This window comes from Cupressus sempervirens, chromosome 3, assembly GCF_028749045.1.
Source record: "Cupressus sempervirens isolate cs-2001-9-10 chromosome 3, ASM2874904v1, whole genome shotgun sequence".
In the NCBI taxonomy this organism is placed as follows: domain Eukaryota; kingdom Viridiplantae; phylum Streptophyta; class Pinopsida; order Cupressales; family Cupressaceae; genus Cupressus; species Cupressus sempervirens.
Genome location: NC_143120.1, coordinates 261,886,441 through 261,898,138, shown reverse-complemented (window position 1 = coordinate 261,898,138; position 11,698 = coordinate 261,886,441).

The window sequence follows — 11,698 nt, the reverse complement described above, 5'->3', positions numbered from 1 at the left end:
CACCAATCTTGAGGGTATTAAACACCATAGAGTCTCTTCCCTCAAGAGAAAACCTGGAAACTTCTAAAGGTTCAACACCAGGTAAATAGTTGTGTGACAGGATATGGGCCCAAAGCTGAGACTGAGTACACCAACACCAATAGAGCTTGGCAGCAAGAGCTTGACTGCACAAGATAGTAGATTGAAGGCCAAGACCTCCTTCCTTTTTTGGCTAAGAAACAGTATCCCAATTGATGAGGCTCCATTTGGTATGTTGCAAATTGCCACTCTAAAGAAATTGGCGAGAGAGGGCATCAAATTCTTTAAGAAAATACACTGGGGCAGCCTGAACCATGCTTCTGTATATGGGAAGAGCTTGAATTACATATTGAAGGAGTGTCATCCTACCAGTAGTAGAGAGCCAATTGTGAGTCCAATTATTGACCCTCTATCAAAAATTTTCAAGCAAGCTTTGCCAGAAAAGCCTAGGCTATCTACCCACCACAATAGGGACCCCCAAGTAAGTCAGAGGGACAGACGCAATGTGAAATCTCAAGATATTAGCAATCCGCCGCTGGATCGGCTCAGGAGTGTTGAAGAAAAAAATAGAGGACTTGTGGTCATTAATTTCTGCCTAGAGACAGCCAAATAAGTATCCAAGGTGAGCCGAAAGGCTTTAGCTTCCTGAATCTAAGCTCTCCTAGCAAGGGCAGTATCATCAACAAACTGAAGGTGAGAAAGAGCAAGCAAACCATTTCCCCATTGCCATCCTTGAATCAAATTTTGGGAAACATGAAACTTGATAAGTCTACCAAGTCCCTTAGCCATAATGATAAACAAATAAGGTGAGATGGGATCTCCCTAACGAAGACCTCTAGAAGCCCCAAAAAGCTTTGTCAGTTCACCATTAAGAAGGACCAAGAAGGAAGGAGTAGTAACACAACTAAGAACCCATCTAATCCAATCTTGACTAAAGCCAAAAGAAAGAAGAACTTTCCGCAAGAAATCCCAATTGACTCTGTCATAAGCCTTAGCCATATCAAGCTTAATAAACATAACACATTCCCTAGAAGTACACATAGAGTGAATAGCTTCAAAAGCAATAACCACCCCATCCAAAAATTGTTTTCCTACCACAAAACCCCCTTGTTCCTCAGAGATAACCATAGGAAGGCAAACTTTAAGCCTATCTGCTAGGAGCTTAGTGATGATTTTATAGACCACATTACAACTTATATTTGCAGATATGTTGATTTTGATATGGCTAGAGATTTAGATAAAAGGAGTTCTACAACAAGGTATGTTTTTACTTTTGTTGGGGCAGCGATTAGCTGGGCTTCTTCTAAGCAACATGTTGTTGCTCTTTCCTCTACTAAGGCCAAATATATTGCACTTACTAAGAGGCTAAAGATTTGATATGGTTACAATGATTGTTTGGAGAGTTGGGATTTCAATAATCCAACTTTACTCTATTTTTTGACAGCAGGAGTGCCATTCATTTGACTAGAAATTCAGCTTTCCATAGTCACATAAAGCATATAGAAACCTGCTTTCATTTCATTTGTCATGCTCTTGACGAGGGAATATCTAGGGTAGGGGTTGTCAATTGTTAACACACAATTTATGTTTTAATATGTCTTTACTTAGGGAACTGTTGATCAATTGCCAATTAATTCTAGATAAACGTGTCCAAGGCAATGTTTAAAGAGATAAATGTTGAATGCCACTTTTGGAGTAAACACCTATTGGAAACAACAATGAACAATTTTCCTAAGGGGGTTGGAGATGTTAAACCTAAGATAATAGATATTTTTACCGTGCACAATATATTAATAAAATTACTATAACTTCATAATATTTTGAAAAAAAAATCTTAAATCTATTTAGAACTGTTGAAGTGTGTATTTAATTAATTTATGCCACAAAATGAGACTATTAGAAATGAAATGAAAATATGTAGAAGCAACATCTCCCTCTGAGATTGAGCATCTCCCTTTAAATATGTAAAAGAAAAATATTTATATCATAATTTGTTACATCCTTATCCTGCAAACAGGAGAGATAAACTTATATGAAAGATCAATATTCAATAATATGAAAATGAAAACTATCTTTTGATCCCATACGATTCCTTGCTAACAAAACAAAGAGCTTAGGTTTCTATACTCTAATATTCCTTAAACCGATAACTCAAGCTTCCAATTTGATCATGTTTTTATGGCATTTCATCTCTTATGAATTCCTAAGAACATTGAAGCACATCCATAGCCAAGACCCAGCCTAGATTTGGTCTAGTGAACATGAGATTGAAGCTAACGCTCTATCTCTATCTCTCACCTAGGGTTTTTGTTCTACTCCTAATCCCATTTTTGTCACTTCCTGCATGTCACATGCTTAGTGTTTTCTTATGGGGCGGTCCAGTCGATTATGACCGGTCAATCTCTTTTGATGAAAATATAATTAAGGGATGTTTAAGATGTTTCTTTTCCAGATTTTTTTATTAATGTATTAATTAAGAGGAATCAATGATTAATCTGATGCACCTTTTTGGTTTTGTTAGTTAATGTATTAATTAAGAGGAATGGATGATTAATCTGATGCGCAGATGTATGTATGTGATTTCGTTTCATGTTATGCTAATTATGAGTAAATGACTCATTTTTGTTGTGAGTGGCTAAGTGATTGCAGGATTCGACAGGACGAGAGTGTGGTTGAGGTAAAGAAGGTTAGCCTCTTGGAAGGGGATGGATAGATACTGAATAGCCACACACATACCACATAGATGTTTGGATGAATTGTAGGGATTATCTATGTTTTTGGCATTAAGATTTCAATGATGTTATGCTCAAATAGAACAAAGATGTTGATTTAATGATGCTACGGCTGGAGACATTGAGCTGGCCACGACATTCTACAACTTTCTTCTATGTTTTAAGCCATGGTAATTTATTTTCAGGCTTGGAAAATGCAATGATATAATGCTTTAAATCTCAGTATCATTGAGTTTTGGATGTTGATTCTAAATAGGAATTATACAACGTAGGAAATCTCTTCTTTTCCTTTCGTTTAACTATCTTGTGATCTTACGTGCACCAATAGAGTTGTATTCGCTCCATAGGCACACTGGCTGGTGTTTCACTAGATGGAAATGAAAAACAAAAACCGAAAAGAAACAAACACTGAATCAGATGTAACACAGCCACTATGACCTGGCCCTCAACTGTAGAAGAATGAAAACATCCAATAGAGTGACGAGATTGATGTGTGAAAGATAGTGAATGAGCATTTCATTTAAATCATAAACTTAAGACTTCTGATGCATTTCCCTTAGCTCCCAGCACTGGGGTATCTTACAACCAGTGGTTGAACCACTCTATTTAACACCAGTCATGTAATTGGAAACTTCACCAAAACAATAAGCTTTCACATGGTTTTAGGTTAATCATCTCAGGCTAGAGTGCTTAAAATAAAATAAATCACTATATATTTTTTCATGGAATGGAACTATGTAAAGTTGTGAGAGAAGCTTCTTAGTTTAGGATGTATCTATATAAGGCTGTAGGTGAAGTCTTGCTTTTGATATGTCTGGTACAAAATATTGCTGAGATGTAAACACTGGTGTATGGTAGTTCTAAATAAGATCTTTCACTGTCAGTTAAAGTAAAATGATTCTACGCTAGAGGAACATTTAACGCTAACCTATGCTAAGTTCCACATTAATGACTAATCTCGTGTGTTCACTTTCGACAAAGCTGAGTTAAGTTATCGAGAACAAATATAAGTGATCTTGTTGTCTGATAAGGTCTGAAACTCAAAATAAGGAAAAGTTACATTTAGATGTAGATTGTTATACTCATAAACACTCAGTCTTAAAGAAAATCTATCACCACATTCAATATGATAGTTAAACCTTTATGCCAAACCTTACTAGTCACCCTTGACTGTTTGTTAACTAGGGATTCAAGAAAAGTTCAGCTATATATTGTCTACGATCTTGGTAGAAAAATTATTTGAATCATTTATATGGAAATTAAGTCCTTTGTTTAAATTCCTCTTAGAATGGAAAATAGATATCATAGTTCTTTCTGCTGTAAAGTAGGACTAGAATTTTGAGATTAAGAAGTCCACATCATTTTACATAAGGAATTGATTTAGAATACTTCCTTACCTAGGTTAAGTAATCATAATTGATGGGCAATGCCTTAGTAGTAACTGTAATCTTTGCTGACTATCTTAAGTGTTTGGTGTTAACTCCTAATGGAAGGGTGTAATGTGGCCTAAGGGAGGGTGAGCATAGATGCATTACATTTTGTTTCTATCAACTGTCAGATTCTTAAAAGTGGGATATATTACATTTTGTCTTTCTTTTCAGTGATGCTAATGAATTAGTACTCGAGCAAGCCATTTATTTATTGTATTTAAGTATACCATATGTGTGTGACTATGCTTATTTTTATCTTGCATATTTGTAGATATGCTTTAATTAAAGAAATTTACATGTGGGTAGATATGTTATAGTTTTTCTTTTATTGCATATGAGTAGATGTGTAGCATTCCTTCTTTTTCCCTGTCACATTCTGTGATTTTGCTACTAGGCACATGGTTGTATGTAGTATGTTTCATGGTTGCACCAGATCCATCTGATCCATATTATTCTGGGAAGCTAGACTTCTCATGCCAAGGTCGGGGCATTCTTTATGTTAGGAAGAATCCCAAGGGAGTAAACACTTTCTAGTTGACAAGGTAAAATTACCTGGGCCACACTCCCATCTTAGATAGTAGATGGACAATATCCAATGGCTTTGGAGACTAGATACATTGAAGCATACATGTCAAATTTCAGTAACCTTTCACATGATCTTGTACCTTCATCTTGATGATGAGTATGGTAACATTCAATTGATGTAATCTTTGATGATTAGATAATGTAATCATAAAATATTGTAATGTATTGTTGTTCATGAATGAGATGGGTATGCAATGTATATGCAATGTAAATCATCCCATAGTTGTTAACCTATATTGTATCAATTGAAAAACTAATTGTATTTATTAAATTTAATTAATGGATAATTAATGAGTTCTTGACTTTTGAACTCTATATGTGATTGGTTTCTTTTCTGCAATTTTCATACATATGTGATGTGGCATATTTTGATTAGGACATGGTACTTACATATGGTATCAAAGTTTTTCTTAAACCCTAGGCCCTTGGGCTACTATCCTAACATGCACCAATGTGCATTAGGTGTTTGAGTTATCACCATGGCCCCAAGAGCTAACTATAGAGGTGGGTCCACCAGTGGTGCATGAGATGAGGAAGCTAATGAGAGGTTGGATAAGATATTGGCATCGTTGACCCAATAGTGGGCTTTGTTACAACAACAAGACCAAAGGATGGATACCCTAGACCATGAGGCTCAAGGTAGACCAACTAAGGAAGAGGCAAGGAAGTGTGATGAAGATTAGTGCTTCAAACCCCTATGTAAGAAGGAAGAGGAAATACAAAAGAAATGTGAGGATGACAAGTTACAAGAGGCCCTTAGGAGATCAGAGGTAGAGTAGAAGGAAGAAGTTGATTGTTGGATTGCTCTCATTAATATTGACAGGGTAAAGATAGTTGCTCACTTGAGCAAAGATCTCAAGAAAGTGATTCCACCTACATGTCATGGTAGAGCTTCTAGGGAGGATGCTAAGTCATGGATTACTAGCATGGAGAAGTATTTCCTAGTATGAAACTACACAAGAAAATCTAGAGCAGTTTGGGCCACATTTCAATTGATGGGTGAGGCAGCTACATGGTGGGAAAATGTAATGGCTGAAAAGAAATTTCAGCATGGGGAGATAGCATGGGAAGAATTTCTATAGCTTTTTCACAAATGATGGTTACTTCAACTGTTCTACGACAAGAAATCATTAGATTTCTACAAGCTAGTTTAGGGGAACATAAATGTTACACAGTATCATAAATGTTTTTGTCATTTGGTGAAGTACATTCCTCAGTACCAACATGATAAACTATTTAGAACTTGGAAGTTTGTCATGGGTTTGTGACCTAAGATTTATAGTAAAGTTGAAATGCAAGAGCCTGACACCATCGATTTTGCACTCCATATGGCTCTCAAATAGGAACAAAGATTGAAGGATGCTTCTTCATCTAAATCTTCGAACTAGAATTATAAAAGGAAGTTCCAAGATAACAGGTCATATCAGGATAACAAGGGTTATCAAGATGATAGAAAAAAGGGAAATGGAAAGAAACAAAAAATTAGAAACATGAAAGATAAGGGACTAGAAAACTCTAATAGGAACAGGAAGAAGGAAAATTGGAGTAGCAATGAGAAGCAAAACAACATAAATAAGAAAAATGGAAATGGAAGGAAAGGAAATAATAGGGTTGATCAAAATAGGAATGATGATAGGAGAGGTCTTAGGATAGGATGTTTTGTATGTGGTAGTAACCACTTTGTCACTAAGTGTCCATAGGGATCTGGCAGGAGGGACTTCCCACCATAATACCATATTCATGTTACAATTGATCATAGGAAAGAAAAGTATTAGGCCACCACTATACAAATGAATAGTACACTTTTTGGATACCCTATTTCTATTCTTATAAATACTAGTGCTACTGAATTCTTTGTAGACCTTAAGATAGTAACTTAGATACATGTAAGGGATTGTTTTATGGATGAACCTTGGACTATAGAATATGGTAAAAAGGATGAGCACATAGTAGATCAATGATTATTTTGCACTAAGTTGGAACTCCCTAATTTCCAAATAGAGTTCAACCTATATGTATCACCCTTGGGCTCATACGATGTCATCCCAAACATCCATTAGTTAAGTGAAAATAAAAGTTTAGTTAATTGTAAGGATACGGTAATTGAATGCCTTAATGACATAGGTTACTGAGTGATACTAAACGGTGTCAAACAACTACTCGAATTGAGACAAATCTCTCCTATGCAACTGAAGAAACAAAGGAGAAAATGATGTCAGTTATATGTGGTACATGTCAAGGATATGGAAGAGAAACCACCTTATCTAGAGGATTACACCCATTTGTAGGAATTCATGGATGTGTTTCAAGATGATCTACCAAAACTACCATCAAAGAGGGAGTTTGATTTTTCTATAGACCTTGTGCTAGGAGCAGAGCCTCAATCAAAGGTTCCCTACCACATGACCTCCATAAAGATGTATGATTTGAACACTCAACTACATGAACTCTTGGATAAAGGTTTCATCTGACCCAACATATCAACATAGGGAGCTCCTATAATCTTTGTTAAGAAAAAAGATTGTACCTTAAGGTTGTGCATTGACTACCTGATGTTAAATAAGGTGACCATAAAGAATTGACATCCTCTCCCACGAATTAATGAAATGTTTGATCCGATGAAGGGAGGAATTGTATTCTCTAAAATTGATTTGAGATTCAAATATCACCAACTTCATATTCAGGATGAAGACATACCTAAGACAACATTTAGAACAAGGTGTGGACATTATGAGTTTGTAGTCTTACCTTTTTGATAGACAAATTTGCCTGCCACTTTCATGTACCTGATAAACAACATATTTAGAGATTGTCTTGAAAAATTCATGGAGATATTTATAGAAGATATATTGATATACTTCAAGAATTTATAAGAGCATGAAGAGTACTTGCACATAGTTTTGCAGTGCTTGAGAGAGAAAATTGTATGGGAAACTCTCCAAGCATTCATTTTATCAAAATGAGATCTACTACTTGGGGCATGTTTTATCAGTTGATGGCATAGAAGTGGACTCTGTAAAGATAAGAGTCATCCTTGAATGGCCAACCTCGCAAAATGTGAGTGAAGTTAGGAGTTTTATGGTTCTTTCTGGGCATTAAAAGAAATTTGTTGAGGAATTTTCCATCATTCCAGCACTGATCATATGTCTCCCATGAAAGAGTAAAAGATTTAAATGGGTAGAAGCATCCAAGAAAGCTTTTCAATTGCTTGAGAAAAGGCTTACTACTACTCCTATCTTGGTTTTACCAGATCCTAATGGGCATTTTGTTGTGACAATAGATGCTTCAGGAGATAAGCTTGGGGGTGTATTAATGTAGGATGGTAACATTGTTTCCTACAAGTCCAGGAAGCTCAAATTGCATGAAATGAATTACGCTCTACATGATTTAGAGTTAGCTATGATAGTAGATGCTTTGTAGATGTGGTAGCATTACTTATTGGAGAATCCATTTGAGTTTAAAACTGATCATATGAGGTTGAAATATATTTTCACTCAACCTAATTTGAATACTAGGTAGAGATGGTGGCTTGAATTCCTTAGTGAAGATGACTTTGGTATTGATTATATTAAAGAAAAAGAGAACAAGGTAGTGGATGCACTTTGTCATAGAAGACACATTACTGCTACCACTACATCTTGAACTTGTATGAGAGAGTATATTCTTCAGTACCTTCCTAGAGATACCCATTATAAATGGGTGAAATCAGTTTTGGACATTAATGCCTCTGATTTACGATTTGATGATTATTATTTTCATGATGATGTTGTGCTTAAGTACCAGAATAAGATATATGTTCCCGACTGTGAGGGGTTGTAGAAAGTGGTTCTTGAGGAGATGCCTTGCACTCTATTTTCAAGGCACCTAGGGGTAAACAAGATGAAGGCTAATTTGAGACCTTTATACTTTTGGTTGGGATTCAAATGGGATGTGATAGAATATGTTGCCCAATGTTTGGAATGTCAACATGTCAAGGCTAAGCATGTCCATCCGGTAGGAATTTTGTACCCACATGAGATTCCATAGTATAAATGGAAGGTTATTAACATGGACTTTGTAGAAGGTTTACCTATGACTTGATGCAAGCATGATGTCATCTTGGTCATAGTAAAAAAATTAGCATAAGTTGCCCACTTCATTCTTGGTAGTCTATAGGATGGATCTCCAATTTTGGCTAGGAAATGTGTTCAGGAGATATTTCAACTACATGGTATTCCATAAACCATCATCTCTGACAGGGATATCCAAATGACTTCAAAGTTGTGGACAATGTTGAGCTCCACTTTGGGTACATGCCTAAACTTCAACACAACTTACCACCTAGAAACTAATGGGAACACTAAGAGGGTGAACTAGGTGCTCAAGGATTTTTTGCACATGTAGTGTATGGATCAGCAGTACAAATGGGAGGATTGTCTTTCATTGCTGGATTTTTCCTATAACAACTCCTACCATTTTTATTTAGGTATGGCTCTATTTGAGGCCCTTTATAGATACAAGTGCCAAACTCCTATCAGATGGAACTAAGTTGAGGACATGACTATTATGGGTCATGTGATGTCGAAAGAGATGGAAGAGAAGATTCTCTTAATCCACAGTTGGTTGAAAGAGATTGTAGATTGTTAGAAGAGTTACACTGACAAGAAACACACTTTTTGATAGTTCCAGACCAGGGATAAGGTGTTTCTAAGTGTTAGACCACATAAGGGTTCAATCTTTTTTGGCAAGAGCTCAAAGCTTGCATTGAGATTTGTTGGCATTTCCAAGGTTTTAGAGGTTAATAACGAGTTGCTTATCGGGTTTCTCTACCACCTCCATTAGCCTGCATTCATAATGATTTCCATGTTTCTCTACTTAAGCCATAACATCTGGATATATCTCATGTGCTTGATTGGCATGCGTTGTAGGTAAAGAATATAGGGGTAATGGCAATTCAACCCACTTAACTCATTGAGAAACATACCATCAAGGTACAAAATAGGGATACCCTCCAGTAGAAGGTCCAATGAGACTAATTTGGCATGGCTGGTGCCACTTGGGAGAATGCATAGGATTTATAAAAATCCTTTCCCCATCTTTTTGTATAGCTTGTTTTATTTTAGTTAGACATTAGTTTTGGATGTGTTTGTTGTTATCTTGTTGTGATTTGACATCAGGACAATACCTCTTCTTAGAGGGGAGGGATGCCACATCTAGCATGTCAACATTCTTAATGTTTTCTTATGTTGTGATAGAGTCAATTATGACTAGTCACCCTCTTGTTGAAAACATAATAAAGGGATGTTTAAGATGTTTCTTTTCCATTTTTGTTTACTAATGTATTAATTAAGAGGATCAATAATTAATTTGATGCACCTTTCTTGTTTTGTTACTTAGTGTATTAATTAAGAGGAATTAATGATTAATCTGATGCATGGATACATGTATGTGATTTTATTTCATGTTATGCCAGTTATGAATAAATTTAATATTTTGTATTTAATCATATGTTGATTTTTACTAACTCATTTGTTTCTAAGTGGCTAAGTGATTGCAGGATTTGATAGGATGAGAGTGTAGTTGAGATAGAGAGGGTTAGCCTCTGAGAAGGGGATGGACAAATATTGAGCAACCACACACATATCACATAGATGGTTAGATGAATTGTAGGGATTATCTATGTTTTTAGCATTAAGATTTAAATGATGTTATGATCAAATAGAACAAAGATATTGATTTAATTCAGTTGTGTGTTGTTTTATCCTAATCCTTAGGTGGTAGAATCTCATGGAGCTAGAAAATAATAATGTTAGTATTTTAAATACATTAGACATTTGATCTAATACGTTTCTTCTTTTATTTTCAAAAATTAAGAAGTATAGCCATAGAAAGAATGCAATGTATCAAACTTTATTTTCTTTTATAAAAATGAATTGGGAAATGAAACCGTGCATTTTTAGGTCAGTTAGGAATTCAAAAATAATAAAAAAGAGAAACGGGTTTTGTTTTTAAGAGACGGTGGCTGGAGGAGATTGGGGGAGAGACAAAATAGAGAACTTCTCTCAAATTGGGGAAGACCAGAGGAGGCACGACGGTTGGAGACGTTGGGCTAGCCACGACAATCTACAGGTTCCTTCTATATTTTAAGCCATGATAATTTCCTTTCATGCTTGGAAAATGTAATTATACAGTGCTTTAAATCTCGAGTATCATTGAGTTTTGAATGCTAAATCTAAATACGAATTATACCGAATAGAAAATCTCTTCTTTTCCTTAAATTTGTCTGCCTTGTGATCTTGCGTGCACCAATGGAGTTGAATTTATTCAATAGGCACACCGGCTGGTGTTTCATTAGATGGAAATGAAAAAAAAAAAACATTGAATCAGATGTAACCTAGCCACGATGACCTGGCCCTCAGCTGTAGAAGAATGAAAATGTCAAATAGAGAAACAAGATTGATTCATGAAAACTACTGAATCGACATTTTATTTAAATCATAAACTTAAGACTTCTTATGACTTTCCCTTAGCTCCCAAAGCTGTAGTATCTGCCAACCAGCGGCTGAACTTATTGTATAGGCACTCTGTTTCAAACCACTTGTGTATAATTGGGAACTTGACCAAAACAATAATCGTTGAGATGGCTGTAGGTTAATAATCTCGAGCTAGAGTGCTTAAAATAAAAGAAATCATTATATGTTTTCGCATGGAATGGAACTATGCAAAGGTGTGAGAGTAGCTTCTTGATTTAGGGTGTATCTATTTACGGTTGTAGGTGAAGTCTTTCTTTAGATATGGTTGGTATAAAATATTGCTGAGATGTAAACTCTGGTGTATTATAGTTCTGCATAACATATTCCACTGTCGGTTAAAGCAGAAAGAGATTTCACAAGCCATAGTCTTCTACACCAGAGGAACATTTAACTCTAACCTATGCTAAGTTCCACATTGTTG